The following is a 20,486-nucleotide window of genomic DNA, read 5'->3' as shown; positions in this document are numbered from 1 at the left end:
ACTTTATCAGGGGTAATGTCTACAGCAGGCATGTCCAACCTGCGGCCCTCCAGATGTGCTACAACTACACATTCCAGCATGCATTGCCATCATTCTAGCATTCCCTAATAGCCAACTTGTGGCAAGGCATGCTGGGATGTGTAGTTTTAGCACATCTGGAGGGCCGCAGGTTGGACATGCCTGGTCTACAGGGTGAGGAAGAGAGTACTAGCTGTTAATGGGCCATACACAATAGATGGATAATAATCCCGTAATATTAATTGAATGTACATACCGATATATATATATATATATATATATATATATATATATATATATATATAAACAAACTTCTAAAGAGTTGTCATGATGGTCCCATATTGGGGGCACAAACGATAAATATAAATTGCCCCTAACATCTAAAAAGCAACAAAGGAGTATACAAAAATACCAAAAGAAAAAAATCAAGAAAAAACATGAATGGGGGAAGTGTGACAGATGAGAATCTTAGGAACCAATCTCTGGTGATTGATAGAATCTCAAAATCAGCCGTAATTTGTTTGTGTTAAATAAACATCAATGTTTTTGAATTGGTGGACATTAGAAAAATGAAAAAATATACTTATATGTATTTCTCGCACATCTCCTTGGTTTTCCATCAACATTTTAGTGTAATAATAAAGCTGTCCAGCATGTGTGGGCTAAATACAAGTGCAGTATTTACCCCACAGGCAAATATAATACATTTATTTGCCCCCCTTGCACAGTGCAAAGTAACTTGCTCCTTTTTGCTGTACTCCCTCAGAATCTGACCCCTTAGGAATCAGGGAAGGTTACTGCATCTGTGTACATAGAGAAACCTGGCAGAGAGCCCCTTACCCTAACTCTCCCTTACCACATTCTAAATCTATACACACCCATACACACCCCTACACACCGCCTAGTGCAGGGGTGGCCAAACCTGTCCTCAATATCTACCAACAGTTCATGTGTCAGACAACCTGTGGATCTATAGTAGGAAAGAATGCAGCAGGTTTGAAAAAGTGACAGATAGTAATGACTACATCTGTGCACCAGCTAGGTGACTGGAAAATGTGGACCGTTGGTAAATCTCAAGGATCGGTTTGGCCACCCCTGGCCTTGTGTCTAAATTGGGACTAGTATTATTATTTAATACACTGTGATGCATTATTGTTAAATACCCACTACATAAGCCCACCCCCTGGTTTTATTTTCATTCACTTATAGTCACACCTTAAGCAGGGAATAAACACAATGTCACACATTAACATAAGAAGAACTCCGACCACAAATATATAATAATAAAAAAAAAAAAAGCAAGCCGACCCTCCACCAAGATATTTTGCCTTATTTTGTCTTCCTTATAATGTAAAAGTGTTTCGATGCTGTGGAAATAAAATCTAAAAAGGACGATTGCGTCACGGCAACAAGCAATTTAAAATATCAAACGACCGCCTACCCGCAACACATTAATGGCTGACATTATATTGCTTTAGAAACCCCGGTGGCAATCTCTGTTGTTTTAAATTGTCTTTATTAATATGTTTTTGTTACCTAAAATAGATGAGACAGATCTGGCTTAATATTCTTTAATTATCCCAAGAAAAAAAAAAACAACAACCCCACAAACTAGTTTAGTTTCATTCGCAGCCGATTTCCTTATTAAAAGACAAATAATAAATACAAATAATTGTTATGAGCAATGCCACGTATTTAATTTGCTATATACTTGTAACATTTGTATCAGTGCGGATGACAATGTACAACAGGTTCCATGACAATAGCGTAATCATTTCCCATGCTATAGAGCTTCATTTTACAAAGCTGACATTTACTCTCCCTAATTAAGTAAATGAAGAAACGATATTTTGTGCCACCACTACACATTACTTGACAATTGTATGCATGAACTTAATTATGGATTTCTTAATATCAACAGCAGAAATCTAATGAAACTCAGTGTGAGACATCGGATTCGTGATGCAGGGGAGAGATCCGTGTGGGCTAATGGAAAATGTGAGGAGTGCAACTTTAACGTTTTCCGCAGACTGTCATAGTGGCACGAGGGCGCACTTCTGGCTGGCACCCAGCAGGAGCTGACCATTGCCCTTATTTCAATGATACTACACACTAGTGCCCGTTACGGGCTGTCTCTACAAAAGGAAAAGATGAAAGGGTAGACAGGAAAATTTGGGAGGTCGTGAAATTTGAGTTGGGGACGAGAATCTTGGGTTACGTATCGATATTCTGGGACCAACTACCACAGGGAAAATCTCTGGTGGGCCTCACTGACTGATGACACAACCCCTCCATAGGGGTCAATTCTATACCCTGCACCAAAATTATACATTGTCATTAGAGGATCTAGATTTGACACTTTCTAGCATTGTTTGGGTCATCGCCTGTAATTTTTCAATGTTTTTATTTGATTTGTATAAAAAAATACTATTTTCTTCTATATAATAATTACTATAATGTGCTGATATACAAAGCAAAACAGATTAATTATGAGAGGATTTAGTATCCTTTGAATGGCAGCAGATTATTAATAGATGGCGGAACAAAGAATTAGGAAATAGTGGTAGAGTTCATTCTGTACATCAGGGACGAATCAACATCCGGGGAGCGGACATGAAGCCTCATCAAGGGCCAATAACCAATCAGGGTTGGTTAAAAATATATAACACAGGGGCTTTCACTTGGGAATTGAGGAGTGGGGATGTGGGTCCTCTAATCTCATGGACACCACAGTAATCGCACCCCCCATTAGATTCCATTCAACTTATCATTAGTAAGAAGATGCTAGCAAATTGCTCATTCTACAAAAAAAAAAAAAAGTCTGCTCCTCACCTCTATGGGGTGGGGTGGGGGATTCAAGTGCTTTGCTCACTGGCGGCCACTAGATGGCATCTGACAGAGCAATTCAAGTGTTGCTCCATTTGACTACTCACAGATGCCGACGCTGTCAGTACTGTTTTGTTTTTCCATCATTTTAACAGGCTGGGAGTTAGTCGGTAGTAAAGTGACCGACTTGTGAACAAAAAAGGAAACTAAAAATCAATAAATTAAATACAAAATAACCAAAACGTGACATGAGGGATGGTCGTAAGGATGTCGTAGCTGAAGAATGTAAGTTGTTTTCTTTGAAAACCATGGTGTTATTTTGGCAAACCGGATACCAAAAGGTGCAACATTACTACAAAAGTGTTCTAGAAACTTAGAGTGAAAGAATCCGAAGAGGCCAGAGCTGCGGAAAAATCATCCTCCATTAAGACAATGCACCTGCTTGCACAACTTTCTCTGTGATGCACTTTTTGGCTGAGAAATGGATTGCGGTGCTAGAACACTCTCCATACACGCTAGCACCATGTGACTTTTTTTCTTTTCTCTAAAGTCAAATCTGTACCCAGGGGAACCCATGTTGCATCAGTTACTGAGGTAAAGAAGAACGCGAGGACACAGCTGTAATATAATAATTAACGTTAATTATAGCATAAGCCTTCCTTGTATAAGAAAACAAAAGACTTTCTTGGAACATTTAGGAGACTCTGGAAATCCTCATGACTACCGGGAGGTTGGGTCACCGTCTTAAGTCTAGTGTCTCCTTCATTGTAAAGCGGTTGCAGGGATGCCTCAATGACGCGTTTCACAATATAGCCCCACCACCACTGCATGATGATGCAGTCACATGATCATGCCCCCCTAATACTTCCTGTTTTGGACCAGAACGTTGGCATGGATGAACTACATCTCATTTCTAGCAAGCAAGGTTTTGCTGTTCCAAGCAGATGTCATTGGTATCATAAATCTTAGCATTATTCTACAAGTTAAGAACATTATTTTGATTATTTTTTTTCAAACACTTCACTACAAAACCATCTGCTTGATTTACATTCTGGTGAAATATATTGTTTGTAATGACGGCACCCCTGCCACGCTCCTTTGCAGGCATATAAACATGGGCGGCATTTAATATTAACGGTCCCTTAATCGTTATAGTTACTTCTTGTAATATTAATATTCATTCTGATGCATGGTTTAACCAGATAGCATTTTCTTAGTTCAGCTGTATATAATGATTATATTGATGGTCTACCCCTGGAAACGTATGGTGCCTTATTTTGTTTGCAGAGTGTCACTTGCAGTCTTTTGCAGTGTTTTAGTGTTTGCCCTCAGGTCCGTAACTCTGCACAGTACCAGGGTTATTACCGGTTGTCTGCAGACTGAAGGGCATGACCTCGGTCACACCCTAAAACAAGCATGTCCAAACTATGTGAAACTACAAGTCCCATCATGCCTTGCCACCAGGCGGGGAGGGGGGGCGCCCCGGCAGTCACACACTGTGTTGCTCCACGGGGGGGGGGGGGGAATGCTGCCCGCCATCCAGCGATGTGGCGCGCGGCACTGTGACATTCGCAGAGACGCTCCCCAGGTATTAGGAAATGCTAAAACTATGGCAAGGCATGCTGGTATGTGTAGTTTCACAACAGCTGGAGGGCCACAGTTTGGACATGCCTGCCTAAACCCCTTCAGTGGTGGGTTTTGCTGGGGCAGACAAACCTACCAGGGTAGATTTGTCTGCCCCAGCAAAACCCACCATAGAATGTAGGGCCACCGCCCCAGCTGCCATTCACAGCAGAGAGGGACCAGATGGCTGTTCGTGGTGGCTCGGGAGGACTCGGGTGCCCGAACTCCCAAGCCCTCCCGAGCCACGCCGAACACCCCCCGAGACTGATCACTGCAACTAATGGTGGTGGGGGCAGCGTTAGGGGAGCTCTGGCATACGATCAGAGGGGGAGCGGCAGGTGAGGAAGGGGAGCGACCACTGTGGGGGGGTGCCCGGAGAGGTGATGTGCCAGTGGTGCACAGCTGCAGGCACCACTGGCACATACCTTCATATTGGTGGTGTGCCCAGAAATTTTCCGGGACAGCCCGCTGCGGCAGCGCAGCTGAGCCCAGAAAACTTCCGGGCACACCACTGAAGAGGTTAAAGCATACCTCCCAACTTTATGGTCTTATTGATAGGGGAGCTGCTCACACGCCTGAAAAGGGGCGTGGCCTATGACTTAGAGGTGTGGCCCCTGGGAATGCATGCGGGCCGATTCCTGCTCGGGGTGGGTTGCTGGCCTCACATGACATCAGCGCCCACCCCGTCTTCAGTGATCTGCAAAGATAATAAAAGTCAGTTTAGATTTCCGAAGACAGGAGAAATCATTCGATCGTTCCTTCTAGCGGCCATATGTGAGGGGCTCTTTTAGTGATCAAGGAAGGGATTCGGATGGTGGGGGAGTGGATGTTCGGTGGGGTGTGTTAAGGTGATTGCTAAGCAGCGAACAACCTGAATAACTGTAGGCCCCATGTTCCAGCTTCTAATTCCTGGGTGGAGAGGTGTCTTCCAGCTAGACAATGTGCTCAACCACAGAACACGTCTAGATAGATACCCAATTGATTGCATTTATTTGCATAAGGCGATGACTGTATAGGAACAAGGTGGCAACAGCCTAACGACTACAGTGACTTAGTACACAACCTTTCGCGTCTTGTCGTCTTGCCTTATATGCATTATATATATAAAAAAATAAAATCTAATAAATTCCTTAATATATCCATATTTCCTAAGATATCTGCGGTGTGGAGCACCGTGTGCTGGAACGCAGCGTGGAGAGAGGAAATAGGAGAAGTGTTTTATAGAACATATGGTGTAATTTTATATGACATCTGTTTTGTAACAAACAATATTTAGCTCACTTATCCGCTGATACATATTGCAGGCAAAGTCCAACCAGCACTGAGCTGCGAGCAGGCAGCTCTATGTAACGGTCGCGCGTAGATGGAGAGTCCGGTACTAGATCACGGTCTCAGATCAGACGTGATATTTATGCAGCATGGAGACATCGCTAGATTGTCAGCCCGTAAAATACCAATTTGACCAATTCAGAGTTGATTGCTGTGGTGCGAAGTCACACATAGAGTGATTATCGAATGAATGCACATGCGTAGGGATCATAGCACATGCACATGCGTATAGGCCAATACACACATTTGCACAGAATGGGAAATTGTTTGATGCTTCGTGAATTGCGCATGGATTTGCAGGTGAATAGCAAATAGTGATTCATTCGCGATTCACTGATAGACTTGCACGGGGCGGGTTTTCTGTCTGTCTGGGCAGCGGCTATCTACTTGAGGTCATCTGCAACTTTGCACATCAGCGATCAACCCTGAATCAGGGCCAATCAGTTCCCATGGGTATGCGGGCGGGAGGTGGTGTGCCGGGGACGGGCGGCTAACGTCAGCCGTCCCCACTCTGACTTTGGCAGAATGGCCGCAAATATACTGTAAGTCAGTCTCCACTGACATATTTGCGTGGCCTGAAAAAAGTATTCGATGGCACGCAAGTCTACAAATGGATGTTTATGCAAAACATCCAATCGCATGCCTGCAGGGAAAATCGCCATGCCAGCGGGGGGCAGACGTTCCTGCAGGCTGCATTTAGTTGGCTCATAAAGCTGCAAAATGCTTCTGGAGATCTGGGCATGTACACTACTGGAATCACTGGCAAAATGGCATCCTACTGCATCTACTGTGCAAAAGCATCAGCACACCGGCTCCTCCCCTTTCTTGATATGCCCCTGGCAAAAAGTGCACACGTCACATACTGTAGATTAATAGCCTACTGTACTTTGCCATCATCCCCACCCCTATCATCATAAGGAAGACATCTCCCCACAAAATACTAACTCATCTATCTAGAACTGGAAAGTACATTATTAGATGCATCCAGTAGCGTAACAGATTAGTCCCGCAAATCCCACGGTCACGCCGGTGGGGGGGGGGGGGGGGGGGCGCTGTGTAAGTGCGGGCACCTGGGGTCTGCGGGGATGTTGTAATGCCGCTGTGCTGCACCCGGGACCCGCAAATTTACCCGGCTCCCCTCCAAGCTTCTGCTGAAATTAAAATAGTCCATCATAAAATGTCCGCCCCATACAGCAGACTGTTCTCTGAAACTGTCTGCTGTATGGGGGCGGACATTTTATGATGGTCCGTTTTCATACCAGCAGAAGCCAGGAGGGGAGCCGGGACTGACTGCAGACAAAATCTGCGGGTCCCTGGCACAGCGAGTGGAGGGTAAGGCACGGGGGACAAGGGGGGCATGGGCGGTGGAGAGGGGGGTGTTAACTTTACTGGGGGAGGGGGGGAGCGCTACCTACATTTCGGGGGGGGGCAATTTAGATAGTTACGCCACTGGATGCATCCCACTAAGGGGCTGGTTCTGAGGTGGGAGGAGCAATAACAGCCAGTAACTTTCCACCTTGGAAAATCCATGCTGCACTGCAGGGGGGCAGATGTGACTTATACCATACATTGTTGCGTGCAATCTACAGTCTACACCAATCCGATTGTGAGCTTCAACATTGGCAACCATGGCGAAACTGTTGTTGAACATGGTCAACCCCATAGGTCTTGCTTGTATTTAGGTTTTTTATTCCGTCTTCACTTCAAAGAATTTTGAGCTTTTAAACAAGATTCACAACTGTTCAAAAGGTCCGATTCATCACCGCCCAACAAGGTGCGTTCTCCAGCAGCATATCAGCCAGTGCAAACATCAATGGACATCTCCAGCCTCCATGTGGATGTATTTTACCTTGTGAATAGGATTATTCTTGGAATGCGCAATGCTTACAGATTCCGAATTTCTTTAACAGTAAAATCAATGAGATCGAGTGGCACATCCCGTAAATCAGAAATAAAATATAAAAAACATCGTAAAATCGGCAATTAAAAAAATGCCATGAATAACAAATTAAAAATGGATGCATAAATGTAACAATTAACCTTTCACATGCGACCGTTTTAATTAAATTGGTTTATATATGCAAATAAATGCACTTAGCCACATAACAGTCACTTCAATGATGCAAAAGTCAGTCCGTCTACATGAGGGATTACGCCTCCAAGAGGTTTCTGTCTCATATTCGTTGTACAGTGACTTATTCATGGCATACTGGCATCTACTCTATGAGACTGGTTCGGAAATGGGCGCAGTTGCGTCTTTATGCAAATGCCGTTATAGAGCCCTTCCCTGTTGGAGATCCGTGCACCCTAATTTGTAAGGAGTTAAATGCCCCCACTTCACGCCTCCCAACAGAGTCAGATTCAGGCACAGGGCATTTGATGCCGCGGCATGTGCACACGTAAGGAGGCATGTGAGGCCACGCCCCCTTGAGCATAGCTTTTTCGGGCGTGGTCACAGACTCCAGCATTTAAGAGCACAGTGTGGATTGAGTGGACTCTCGTAAGTCACATCCAGGAACACCACATTTTTACTACTGTGCATTCTAGTCTGGTCGGTGAATATAGGTGGAGGGGGGGTTTCTGGTTGACCCACAAAGCTGCAAAATTTCCAGCTTTTGCGGGTCATCTTGGTCAACCCTATGATTATGCGCATGGGCAGTCACTAAACATAACGTGTATACCAGAACCAGGCCCTAGAGGATGGTAAATAATCTACCACCCACGCCTTTGGGCATGAAATACCGCCTGTCGGCACATGTTGGCTCAAAAATAAACGTGAAAAGTCCATGTCGACCTTTTGACCATCGACCGCAGATCGCCTACATAATTATCGCATATGCTCTAACATATGCGATAATTATGGCAAAGGACAGCTCTTGTGTTAAGAGCTGTCCTTTGCGCTGAGAGACAGCGGGTCCCATGGCGGCTCTCCCCTCCCTTCCTTACCCGGTGCTGCTGCTGCTGCTCCAGGCTCTCCTCCTCCCTGCACCCGGAAGAGGATCACAGTGCAGGGAGGAGGAGGTCACAGGTCCGGGGGGCAGGGGGGGTCGATGCAGGGCTGCGGGGCTCGTTGCGGGGCAGTGATAAGCCGGCGGGGGATGCTTAGAGCATCCCAAAATGCGGTAAAAAGCCGATAACGGGTTTTTTACCGCATTTTTAGCTTGGAGAATCTCCCCCTCAATGTCAACATTAGATGTGTTGACCTAACAACCGCATTACCTGGCTATCCAATTATTATAGGCATACTTGCCTAATCTCCCGGAATGGACAGGAGGCTCCTGTTAATCAGGTGGCACCCCTGCACCTCCTGGAGTTGGTGAGTCTCCTGGCTGAATGTCACCTGCCGGCAACCTATTCCCCATAGCTGCCTTCACCCCAAACCCTTAGGTATCCACAAGTACTACCCGCACAGGGGGCAGTCTGGGGCGTCCAATTACATGATTCATGCTAAATTGTGTCAATGTGGCCCAACACCTCCCTTCCAATACCAGTATTGTTAGCATTGTGCAGTGGGGGGAGGGACCACAATGACGTGTTTGCATGGCCACGCCCCCATTCTACCCACTTACAATTATCATGTTTTGCCCAACTCCGCCCCGCTGTGCCATAGCCCCTGCTGTGATGACCTTTCTGCACTCTCCCATAGGTGGCAGCAAAATGTCCCCAAGTATAATAGTAGCCCATTTTCACTATGTGGTATATTACCCTTTTCCAGGTGATAACACATTGGATACGATACAAGACCCATTTGCTATCGCTAAAAAAACAAGTCTCTGAGGGCTGCTTACCGGAGCTAATTGGATCAGACGGACAGTGTTTAGGGTTTTTACCATATTCCTGCAGATTTTGTAGCATTTAGGGTACATGGAACCCCACTGCCAAAGTAGCATCCTACCTAATTAATAAGTAACATTTTGGATACACAGGTTGATTGGTTGCTATGGGCAACATCCCATCTTCAATAGAACTATCATCTTAGTAAATTTACCCCACATCTGCATGGTCTGGGATTTCCAGGTTGCAGTATTATACCGCTTTCACATCGCAAAATGCAGGGTCGCACCGGGACTTTTAAGCGGTTTAGTCCCAATAAGACCCTGCATTTTGTCCTCTGTTGCCCCTTCAGCGAACCGGCAGTATTGCCGGTAAGCTGACGTCATGCGGGGGCGGGGCAGAGGAGCATCATCGGGGGTGGGGGAGGAGGCAGCGCTTTGAGATGTCGCTGCTCCAAACATTGCCTCCTCCATCAGTGTGAACGGAAACCGGGTCGTTCCACCCAATTAACCCGTTCATACTGCATAGCAACCTGGCAACCAACCGGTAAGAACCTGCTTTTTTACCGGTTCATAATGGCAGGTCGATGTCGGTTTGCTGGACCCAGTTATCCCTTTCAGATCGCACTTTTACCGGATCAAACTGGAAACAAATCGGCATGAACCTGGTAATTAGGTGTGATCCGAAAGGGGTAATAGTTTGCTCTTGTTTAGTAAGATATTTCGGTACTCTTTACTTAGAAGGGCGCCCACGATTTTGATCGTGGGCATCGTTAGTAAAAAATCTCGGGCATCTCGGGCATTGAATGCACTAAAAAATCGGGTGCGATCAACCGACGAGATGCCCGAGATTTCCCATAGGGAACAATGTTAAATGTCTCAATTGACCCAATTTTCCTGTTCAATGCCTCAATTGACCCGATTTTTCCATAGGAAACAATGTTAAATGGGCCACAGAGGCCAAATAGGCACCCTGAAGTGTATAATGGCCACCCCAATTGTTAACGCCACCCCACGATCAACGTCAACCCGATGCGTGGCGAGCGCAGCGAGCCCGCGAGGGGCGGCGGTACGCGTCCTACGACCTTTTCATACCCCCACTATCCACGTCGGCGTGGAGTTGAGAATAGAAAGTGTGGCGAGCGCAGCGAGCCACCGAGCCCGAAGCGTGGCGAGCGCAGCGAGCCCCGCGAGGGTACGCGGACAGCTGTGAAGCCCGCGAGGGGATGCGGATACCTGTGAAGGTATCCGCGTCCCCTCGCGGGGCTCGCTGCGCTCGCCACGCTTCGGGCTCGGTGGCTCGCTGCGCTCGCCACACTTTCTATTCTCAACTCCATGCCGACGTGGATAGTGGGGGTATGAAAAGGTCGTAGGACGCGTACCGCCGCCCCTCGCGGGCTCGCTGCGCTCGCCACGCTTCGGGTTGACGTTGATCGTGGGGTGGCGTTAACAATTCGGGTGGCCATTATTCACTTCAGGGTGCCTATTTGGCCTCTGTGGCCCATTTAACATTGTTTCCTATGGAAAAATTGGGTCAATTGAGGCATTGAACAGGAAAATCGGGTCAATTGAGACATTTAACATTGTTCCCTATGGGAAATCTCGGGCATCTCGTCTGTCGCATCGCACCTGATTTTTTAGTGCATTCAATGCCCGAGATGGCCGAGATGGGCGCCCTTCTAAGTAAAGAGTACCGATATTTCTATGCAGGAAGAGGCAGATTTAAAACGTGAAAAAAAAATGTGGACAAAAGGTTAATAATCCTTATTTTTATGGCCATATAGGTGAAAAAAATATAATGCATTCAGCGACTGTTGTGATTGTAAGAAGAATTATTAATTTGTTGATGTTATTCCAGCAGGGACGGTCTCCCTAATAATGCGCTATGAGAATGAGTCATTGTGGCAAGACATCAGCCGCACGCTCCCATTGGTGACATTTCCCCTATTAGCCTCTCGGTGTAATTTGCTCTCACTTACAGTAGACAGCTGTCAATATATCTAATATAGTTTGGTTTACTGCAGCAGCAGCGATGACAATATTGGTTTAATTGCAGACAGTGAGTGATCGTAATGGAGGCGGCATTTACAATGCAGAATATACTGCATAAAATAGGAGGATGAATTGCAAATCAGAAAATGAAATAAAAAAAAGACTTGGTTCGTGTGTGGGGGGTGGAAAACAACACTGGCTTTATTTGCGGCGACCTTTAGTGGACAGAGGTGGGAATGTGGCTACTCACATAAGGAGCTGCACACAGAAACCCTAACTAGATCCATAATGACTGAGGCAGAGATTGTGACTTCCCCGATTACTCTGCAGACTGATTACATCTCATTAGTGCAGTGTACAGAATCATGTAAGCCCTGTGTTTGTTGGAAATGTCTCTTTGCAACTATTGGGCAGTATCCAATTACCTGCGATTGTTGATTGCCGATAATTGGCTTGCCGGGGACTATCCTATTAGCCCCGATAACCCGGCTCATTGCGGAGGCTTATCGGAGATTTTGTTTCGCCTGCCCCAGGCAGGTAAAGCAAAATCCCGAAAAGTAAAATGTGCTTTTTATCAGGTGATCTAATTGGATAGCCTGATAAAGAAAAAAACAAAAACATTGGTGAAACATAGGGGAAAATGGCTCCCAATGTTTTATCAGGGGTAAATGGATTCCCCTCCCCCCCCTCCTTCACCCAATTATCAGAGAACTGGCTGCTACTCATTAATTATTATTCAACAAATCGGAAAGGATATGAAGTAATTAGCTGCCGGGATATTTTGTTGACATTTCTCATGTTAAGAATGATACAATTATAATAAAGTCCTGGTGATCTAACGGAGACTTACACGGTACGGCAATTAAGCAGTGATGTCAAGGTGACTTCTGGTGGATCCTATTGTCAGGGCCTCCAATAGGGGAGTGCTGTGGGTACAGCTTTCCCGGGCCCCAGCCTCTGGAAGGGCCCGAGTAGCTCGTTTTGCCCACTGCAACCCCCCCCCCCCCCCCCCCGCCGACTGCCTCTGCTGCGCTGCCTGTGCTGCACTGAACGCAGCAGGTCCCAAAGCACAGGCTTTTTCAATGCAGGACGCCGGTGGCCAATTAAAATGCTGCACCAGCTTTTGAGCCAATCAGAGCTCGAGTACTGTTAGCCAATCAGAGCGGCTGCCGGTACGCAAGCTCTGATTGAGCCGGTGCTGCATTTTAATTGACCGCCTGCATCCTGCATTGAAGAAGCCTGTGTTTCGGGACCTGCTGCGTTCAGTCAGTGCGCTGAGCACAGTCAGCACAGATAAGGAAGGGATGAGGGAGCAGGAGTCGGGCGGTAAGTGAAGGGGGGGGGCTGGACTGGAAATCAGTATTTTATTTAATTTTTATTCAAAATGGTCTGAAATATTCAACGATGTTGAATGATGTTAATGTTCTTATTTTAAAGTGGCTCACCATTGGATCTGCTACTAGCGCTAGGGCTGTTGATCCTGACTAGACTTTGGACCTGAAAGAGTCAGTAAAGGTCAGAATATACCCCCGCACTTAGGACATTGAGATCCCTACCACCAAGTCTTACTGGTGTAAGCTATTCCATATGTCATAGGAACAATTAGATTTGCTGACAATGGGGGTTATTCTGGTTTACTCGCAAAGGCAAATTCACTCTATAATGGACAAAATAATATGCACTGCAGGTGGGGCTGATGTAACATGTGCAAAGAGAGTTAGATGTGGGTGGGTTTTGTACTTCAAATTGATATCTATATTGCAGTTTAAGAATAAAGCAGCCAGTATTTACCCTGCACAGAAACAATATAGCACCCATATCTAACTCTCTCTGCACATGTTAAATCAGCCCCACCTGCAGTGCATATGGTTTTATCCATTAGAGAGTGAATTTGCCTTTGCGAGTGAACCAGAATAACCCTAATGAGTAGAGTCAGTAGATACCTGAGGACATTCTTATCCTCTAGTATAACTCCCAGATCATCCTCCCCTTTAGTTCCAAGACCCAGTAGCTCCTCTGAATGATGGGCTTGTAGTAAAAATTATTACAAAATTGGACAACTTCCTTCGAGAGCCTATGGACAGCACCCATCTTTTTAACAGGATGGTCCTTAATAACCGAGGGCATGTCAGGAAATTGGATGGACAAGTTATGTCCTAGAAATCTGAAGAAGTAGATGGTGGTCAAACCGAATTCCTGCCGTGAATGACTAATCAATTTAAGAGCCGCTGAGGATTTTAACTGACCCACAGGAGACCACTTCCCACTTACCCCAGACCTTGCAAACCTGTATAGTGAAGAGTTCAGACAAAGTTGTGAATGCCCGCAGTGGAGTATCTGGGTCATGAACCTCCACCCACAACAGTTCCCAGACACACTCTCATACCAATGTTACCCGGACAATCAAAGATACTGACTCTACATTTCTTACCACATAGCAAAGTCTGTGAGATAGGCCAAGGAGCACAACTAGGAGTATAGGCAGCGACACAGGATCTGGGTTCCTGAGCCACCACCACAAGTGAGCCAACTGGGACGCATAATAAAGCCAGAAGCCCTCTCAACGCTCTTGGGGCCAGATGTATCAAGCTTCAAAAAGTGATAAAATGGAGAGTGATAAACAGCCAGCCAATCAGCTTCTACCTGTCATGTTACAGGCTGGGTTTGAAAAATAACAGGTAGGAGCTCATTGGCTGGTTGTTTATCACTCTCCATTTTATCACTTTTGCAGCTTGATACATCTGGCCCTTGGTCTCGTAAACACATTAAATTAAGTTGTCTTTAGGCACATAATCCACTCATACCAGATAAGAATTAAGACTATCTGCCCAAAAAATCACTAAGGGAAAAACAGTTAAGAGTTAAGGAAATGTATTAAGGTTTAGAGAGTACCTCCATCTTTAGTAAGTTAACCCAACCCATCAATGAGAAGGGAACTTTACAAATGTAACTATGCAATAATCCACAGTGACCAATGAGTAGCTCTCATCATCTAGAAACGATAGCAGAGTGCAGACAGTTAAACAAGACTCCTCCTCCTCCACCACAGGAACACCTATGTCACCACAGTCAGAGGCTCCAATTGGTTTCCAATTGCCTGTCTTACCGTAGGAGCCCAGCAGGTGCCCGGGTCAGCTGTTAAAATGTCCCCCTGTGCGGCTACCAGTGCCCACGTGTGCATAGTGCTGGGAAAGTTATTTCATATCTTTTATGGGACATACAGTAACCACATCTCCCCAGATTTGAACCCAAGCCCTTGAGCGCTCTCGGTGGTCCTGCCCACAGTACAACCAGCAGACCTTTTTATCTAACTCAGAAGTGTTGAATCTCCATTTAGCAGGGAAACCAAATGTCATTGCGACATTGTTTTGAATGACACGTGTCAGCATGCCTGACAAATAGTGGACACCAAAAACAAGAAGTGGGCATACTTCATATATATACTGTAGGCTCAGCAACAAGGGGTACAAAGGAGCCATAGGTGAAATGGGTGCCACGGTTATGAGGCACTACAAGGCTGTGCCGCCCCTATCTATCCGCATGTGAAATAGTCCGTCACATATTGCACCTTCCGGTTACCCGGGGTAAGAGATGATAGAGTACTATAGGGCATGTCACCAATGTCGGCAAGGATCGGGATACTTCCCTGACCATATATTATCAGGTCACTAATCAGGATCTGACGCTGCTTGAACAAGCCAAAACCCTCTGTATAACACAGAGTAACTTTATACCTTTCTATAAGCACAACAGTTGTTTCTCTGAGTCATGGTTTATAAAACACATTATATAAAGCAGTTATTTACATTTGCAGAATGTAGAGTATTAGTCTGTATGACAAACATTAAGTCAGTGCGGACTTTCTCACGTACCCCTAACAAGCAATGCCAATGTAAAACAAACCGATGTGTGATACAATCTATCCCTTTATTAGACTTTTCTCATGCTAATCACTGGAGTCTGGGGAAGCAGAGAGCGCTCCTTATTAACCCTCTAGTTACAACCATTGAATTCAGACGGCAGATAAGAACCACTTGGCCCATCTCGTCTGCGCCCGTATACACTTACACACCCGGGTTAATTTATGACAGGAACAAACTAACCGATCAGTACATTTTTGGATTTATGGGAGGAAACCGAAGTACCCAAAGAAAACCCATGTACGCATGGGGAGAACATACAAATGCCACACAGTTAAGGCCAACAGCTAAATTCTGTCCCATCATCCTGGCCTACTTTTGGATCTGGAGCTGTTGTGAAACTACAAGTCCCAGCATGCCCTGCCACAGTTTTGCTAAAAGGAAATGCTAAAACTGTGGATGGGCATGATGGGATGTGTAGTTTCAGCTTGAGAGTTACAGTTTGGCCAGACATGATATACTGTATCACCAACAATTGAGCAGCGCTGTACAAAAATGTAAAGCCCCTGCCCTACTAGACTTTACAGACTGTGGGCCAGATGCACTAAGCTTCAAAAGTGATAAAATGGAGAGTGATAAACAGCCAGCCAATCAGCTCCTACAGGAGCTGATTGGTTGGCTGTTTATCACTCTCAAAGCTTAGTGTACCTGGCCCTAAAGCCCCATACACAGTTAGCGATATTACAATGCTGCACGGAGTAGGGACCCAACGACGCCACTGAACGATGTCATTAACGATATTTTTCAGTGTGTGTGCACCATATCGTTCGGCCAGGAATTCAAAGGAAATTGTTGATTATATAGTTCATAGACGATACCGCCTAGTTAATATGGAGCTTAATATATTAATAAAATTCTCGGCGAAGAGTGCGAGGTGCCATTGCCGCGGCATGTAAACCCTTTTTTGTGCCCGACTCGCACATTTTTGCTGGCACCCCTATAAGGCATACGCTGACTCCTTCCTGCAATGTCTTCCCAGGTAATTGGATTGAACCCCAAGAGGCAGATGTACTTAGCTTTGGAGAGCAATAACTTGGAGTGAGCGAAAATACCAACCAATTAGCTCCTAATTGTAATTTTTTCAATCACCGCCTGTAATATGACAGTTAGTAGGAGCTCATTAGCAAGGCTGCAAGTTTTTATTGCAGATAAACAAAACCATGCTGCACTGCAGGTGGGGCAGATGTAACATGTGCAGAGAGAGTTAGATTTGGGGAGGGGTTATTTTGTTTCTGTGCAGGGTAAATACTGACTGCTTTATTCTTAAGGTGCGTACACACAGCGCAATATGATCGCTGGCAATATATTGCTCAGCAATCATATTGCTTAGTGTCCCGTTTGCATCAGCGACCAGAGATGGTCGCTGATGAAAATGACACACTGCCGGGAGAAGAGGCAGGGGAAGTCGCTCCGACCAGCCACCATTAGGGGGCTGAAAACGGGAGCGCACACCTGCCAATTTATCCAATCGCTGGCAATATGGTCACTCGGCGATTATAGCCCATGTGTACACAGCTTTACACTGCAATTTATATTTCAGTGTGTTCACACCTCGCTCGAATTTAACTCTCTCTGCATGTTACATCTGCCCCACCTGCAGCGCAGCATAGTTTTGTCCATCTCCAAATATTGCAGTCTAGCTCACAGGTCTGAACGAGGCCCATTGGCCCCTTAGTCCTGTAGACATAGGGCCTAATTCAGCACAAATCACTAATCAGCAAATTCGCTAATCGAGCAATTATGGAATGACTATGCATGGGTTTTGTGTGTTTTGTGTACGTACGAGGGTGAATAGGGACTAAAAATGTGTATGGATTTAAATGCTTGACTGACAGGAAGCCGGCGTTTGGGGGTGGTAATTCCCATTGTTGGCAAGGGTGTGGATCAGTTAGTCACCAACAAGTTGGTTAGGTCGGCACCATTAGATCGACATGCATTTAGGTCGACATGTGTCTAAGTCGACATGCAGGAAGGTTGACATGTGTCTAGGTCGACATGGGTTAGGTCGACAGGGTCATTAGGTCTACATGGGTTAGGTCGACAGTCAAAAGGTTGACACAGTCGACACAGACGACATGGACACAGGTTAAAGTGCACCGCGTCCCCTCGCATGATTCCCTATGCTTCAGGCTCGGTGCCTCGTTGCGCTCGGCACACTAATCTATTCTCCCACCATGCCCTAGTGGATGGTAGGACATGAAATACCACCTGTCAGCACGTGTTGGCTCGAAAAACAGTGAAAAACCCCATGTCGACCTTTTGACTGTCAACCTAACCCACGTCGACCTAATGACCCTGTTGACCTAACCCATTTCGACCTAGACTCATGTCGACATAATGTTGTCGAACTAATGACTGTCTAACAACTTGCTGGTGACCGTATCCTGTTAGGAACCAGGAATTAATCCTACATTGCGCTTTGTTCTGCAATGTTATTGCGAGCAGAGCCGCGCTAAAAGCAGGCGCGGATAATCTACATCACATCTGTCCACTAAAAATGAAAGAAGAACCTAAAAACATTTCAACGTAGATTTATTTCTGCATGGACACAAATTTCTATATGTAAATGTATTTTTTTACTTTGCAAAAACTCTCTTGGAAATGAGAATAGCCAAGTAAATATATGTTTCTTTTTTCTTTTTTTAATTAAAAGCGACTTCTTAAATTTAGCTTAAAAAAAACAAAAACGAACTAACGAACATTTCTGCCAAGGTGAAGCGCAGCATAAATTATCCCAAATCCAGATTATTACTAGACAAATTTGCAAATACAGATACCAAATATTAGCTTACGAATATGACAGGAACGTGAGCGTTACGTCTCCCCCGCAGACAAGCGTTTAATAACGGCGAATAGAACTGCATTAGTTATTAATATTCAGCCTGGAAATACAGATTTGAATGCACTATATTAATCCACATATTTAAGCCTACTAAATGAACATTTCTGTTTTTCTGAATAATTTGTACCATCTGTGTCAAAATTTTGAGAGCAAAAAAAAAAACAGAAAAAAAAACTGCGGAACAAATGTTGGTTCTATAAAACATTCTTAGTTCACTGTTAAAATTGTCACACATTAACATCACAGGCCATCTGGGGAACCAACATACTCGGAGCAGATTGCGTGGATGAGCCGATTGGCGCCGTAATAATAAGTATGTGGCATAATATTTAAGAAAATGCGTGACAAGGTGAGCCAGCCGGCCGGCTTGTAAGCATTCGTTTGGAAGAGGGGTGTAACCCGGTGGTCTCCTCGTGTTCTTTAAATCCCCCGCCATATTGCCAGTTATGGGGAAGGGGTTAGCATATGTATTAATATAATATTGTCAGCATGCAATAGGGACTGGAGTCTGTTACGCAATGGGGTATTAGTCAGAACATAGCACGCGCGGAGAACGGTATGCTGTTATCACACTAATAATGGAATTAAATGTCATGTGGGAGTTATATTATAAATGTTATGTAACATTGTACTAGGCTGTGTTCTGCCTCCCTCTGACTGTCAATAGGGTTTATATATTTGCAGATTGCATGAGATGTTTCAAAGGCGCCGACTGCATAGCTGCAATTTTGGGGCCCAATGTAATATGTAAATGCAATATAACATAGGGAAGGAGGAGGTAGAGTCTGGTTCTCCGTCGGGTAAGTGCTCATGGCTGAGGGCAACAAAGCCAGATTGGCCTTGGCAATGTACTGGTTCCTACCAAATTTTGTCGGAAGATTTAGGGATGGCTATCAACCATTGAAGTTGCATTACCATCGATGGTTTATGGTCAATGTAGAATACTTTAAATCGATGGGGGAAAGCAGGTGGTTTCCCTACATCGATGATACAACATAACCACATATTCTCCCCCCCCCAAGGTGCCGGAAAATGGAACATAGCTCCTCCCCCGACCCCCAGGATGTTGATTTGCCCAGTTAGTCAAATAAAAGGGATGACCATCTATGGTGAAATGGCACCATCAATGGCGACCGCACCGATGATCATCTCTAATAAGACCCCAATGGGCTAGGGCAATCAGTGCTAGGGTCCACTGGGTCAGGGCCAGAGCCAGGGGTTCATTGGTATGTGGGTTGCACACTGCCCACCAGAGAGGCACCTGGCTCGCCCTTAGGACCCACTGGAAATTCATCACCCTGGCAGTTCCCGGCACCTTCTTAGTGACAACGTGACAGGGCTCACAGACCAACAGCCAATCAGGAGCCGCCGCTGTGGTGGGCCCATAGGCCGGTGCCTACTCTGCCTATTTGATCATCCAGCACTGAGTGCATCCCTCAGTCTGTAAAAGCAACAATAACGTGACTCAGGAGGAGTCTGAAATGATCTCCCCTGTCCATCACACCGCGGTACTGTGTGGTCAACGTAACATAAGCTTTTCAGAGCTTGATGAATTACTTAAGTTTGCAGTTCCACAGAAAAATGATGGGAATGAACTATGTATCCCAGCATGCACTGCTGCAGTTTTAACATACCCTAATAGCAAAACTGTGACATGGCTTGCTGGGATGTGTAGTCCAACAGCAATTAAAAGCACCGTTTACGCTCTGTACAAATCTCCGATATGCAGACATCTTAGGTATCACATAGTAGTATCACCAGGCGCTATACTAACTCAACAAAGGGATCCTGACCTGTACGTTCCATAACCAGGCCTGTGGAAGGAATAGGCCCTCCTGCCACTCCATCGCTTGCTCTCATGCAAACACGCAGCACAACTGACCTTGCTGCACATTGCCACCAAAAGAGACATTCGCCAGACGTATCAAATATGAGCAACCGGTTCTAGACACTTGACACAGATGTTAAAGGAGGGAACATTTAATTACTCACATGCCGCGTTAATACCATCTGATTTATTTATAAAACGCTCCCTCCTTCACCTGCTGGCATCCAGCAATGATTCCACCGCGCTCCGTTACATTCATCTCCAGGACTACGCCAGCGATACAGCTGTAACCCCACTGAACTTCATCTCATTGGGATACGGATTATTCCGGAATA

General features: G+C 45.5%; 1 long non-coding RNA gene across 1 annotated transcript in view; it reads right to left on the bottom strand.

Annotated features, from left to right (window-relative positions):
- Positions 1–20,182, bottom strand: part of LOC146046032 (uncharacterized) — a 33,257-nt gene extending 13,075 nt beyond the window's left edge. The window contains exon 1 of the long non-coding RNA XR_014465724.1: positions 20,117–20,182. This is a non-coding gene — a long non-coding RNA (uncharacterized LOC146046032). The remainder of the gene's footprint in view (positions 1–20,116) is intronic.
- Positions 20,183–20,486: the final 304 nt, after the last annotated feature.

Source organism: Crinia signifera, chromosome 11, assembly GCF_055691185.1.
Source record: "Crinia signifera chromosome 11, ASM5569118v1, whole genome shotgun sequence".
NCBI classification, from domain to species: domain Eukaryota; kingdom Metazoa; phylum Chordata; class Amphibia; order Anura; family Myobatrachidae; genus Crinia; species Crinia signifera.
Note: the sequence above shows the minus strand (reverse complement) of the source record. Positions and strands in the feature narration are given on the sequence as shown.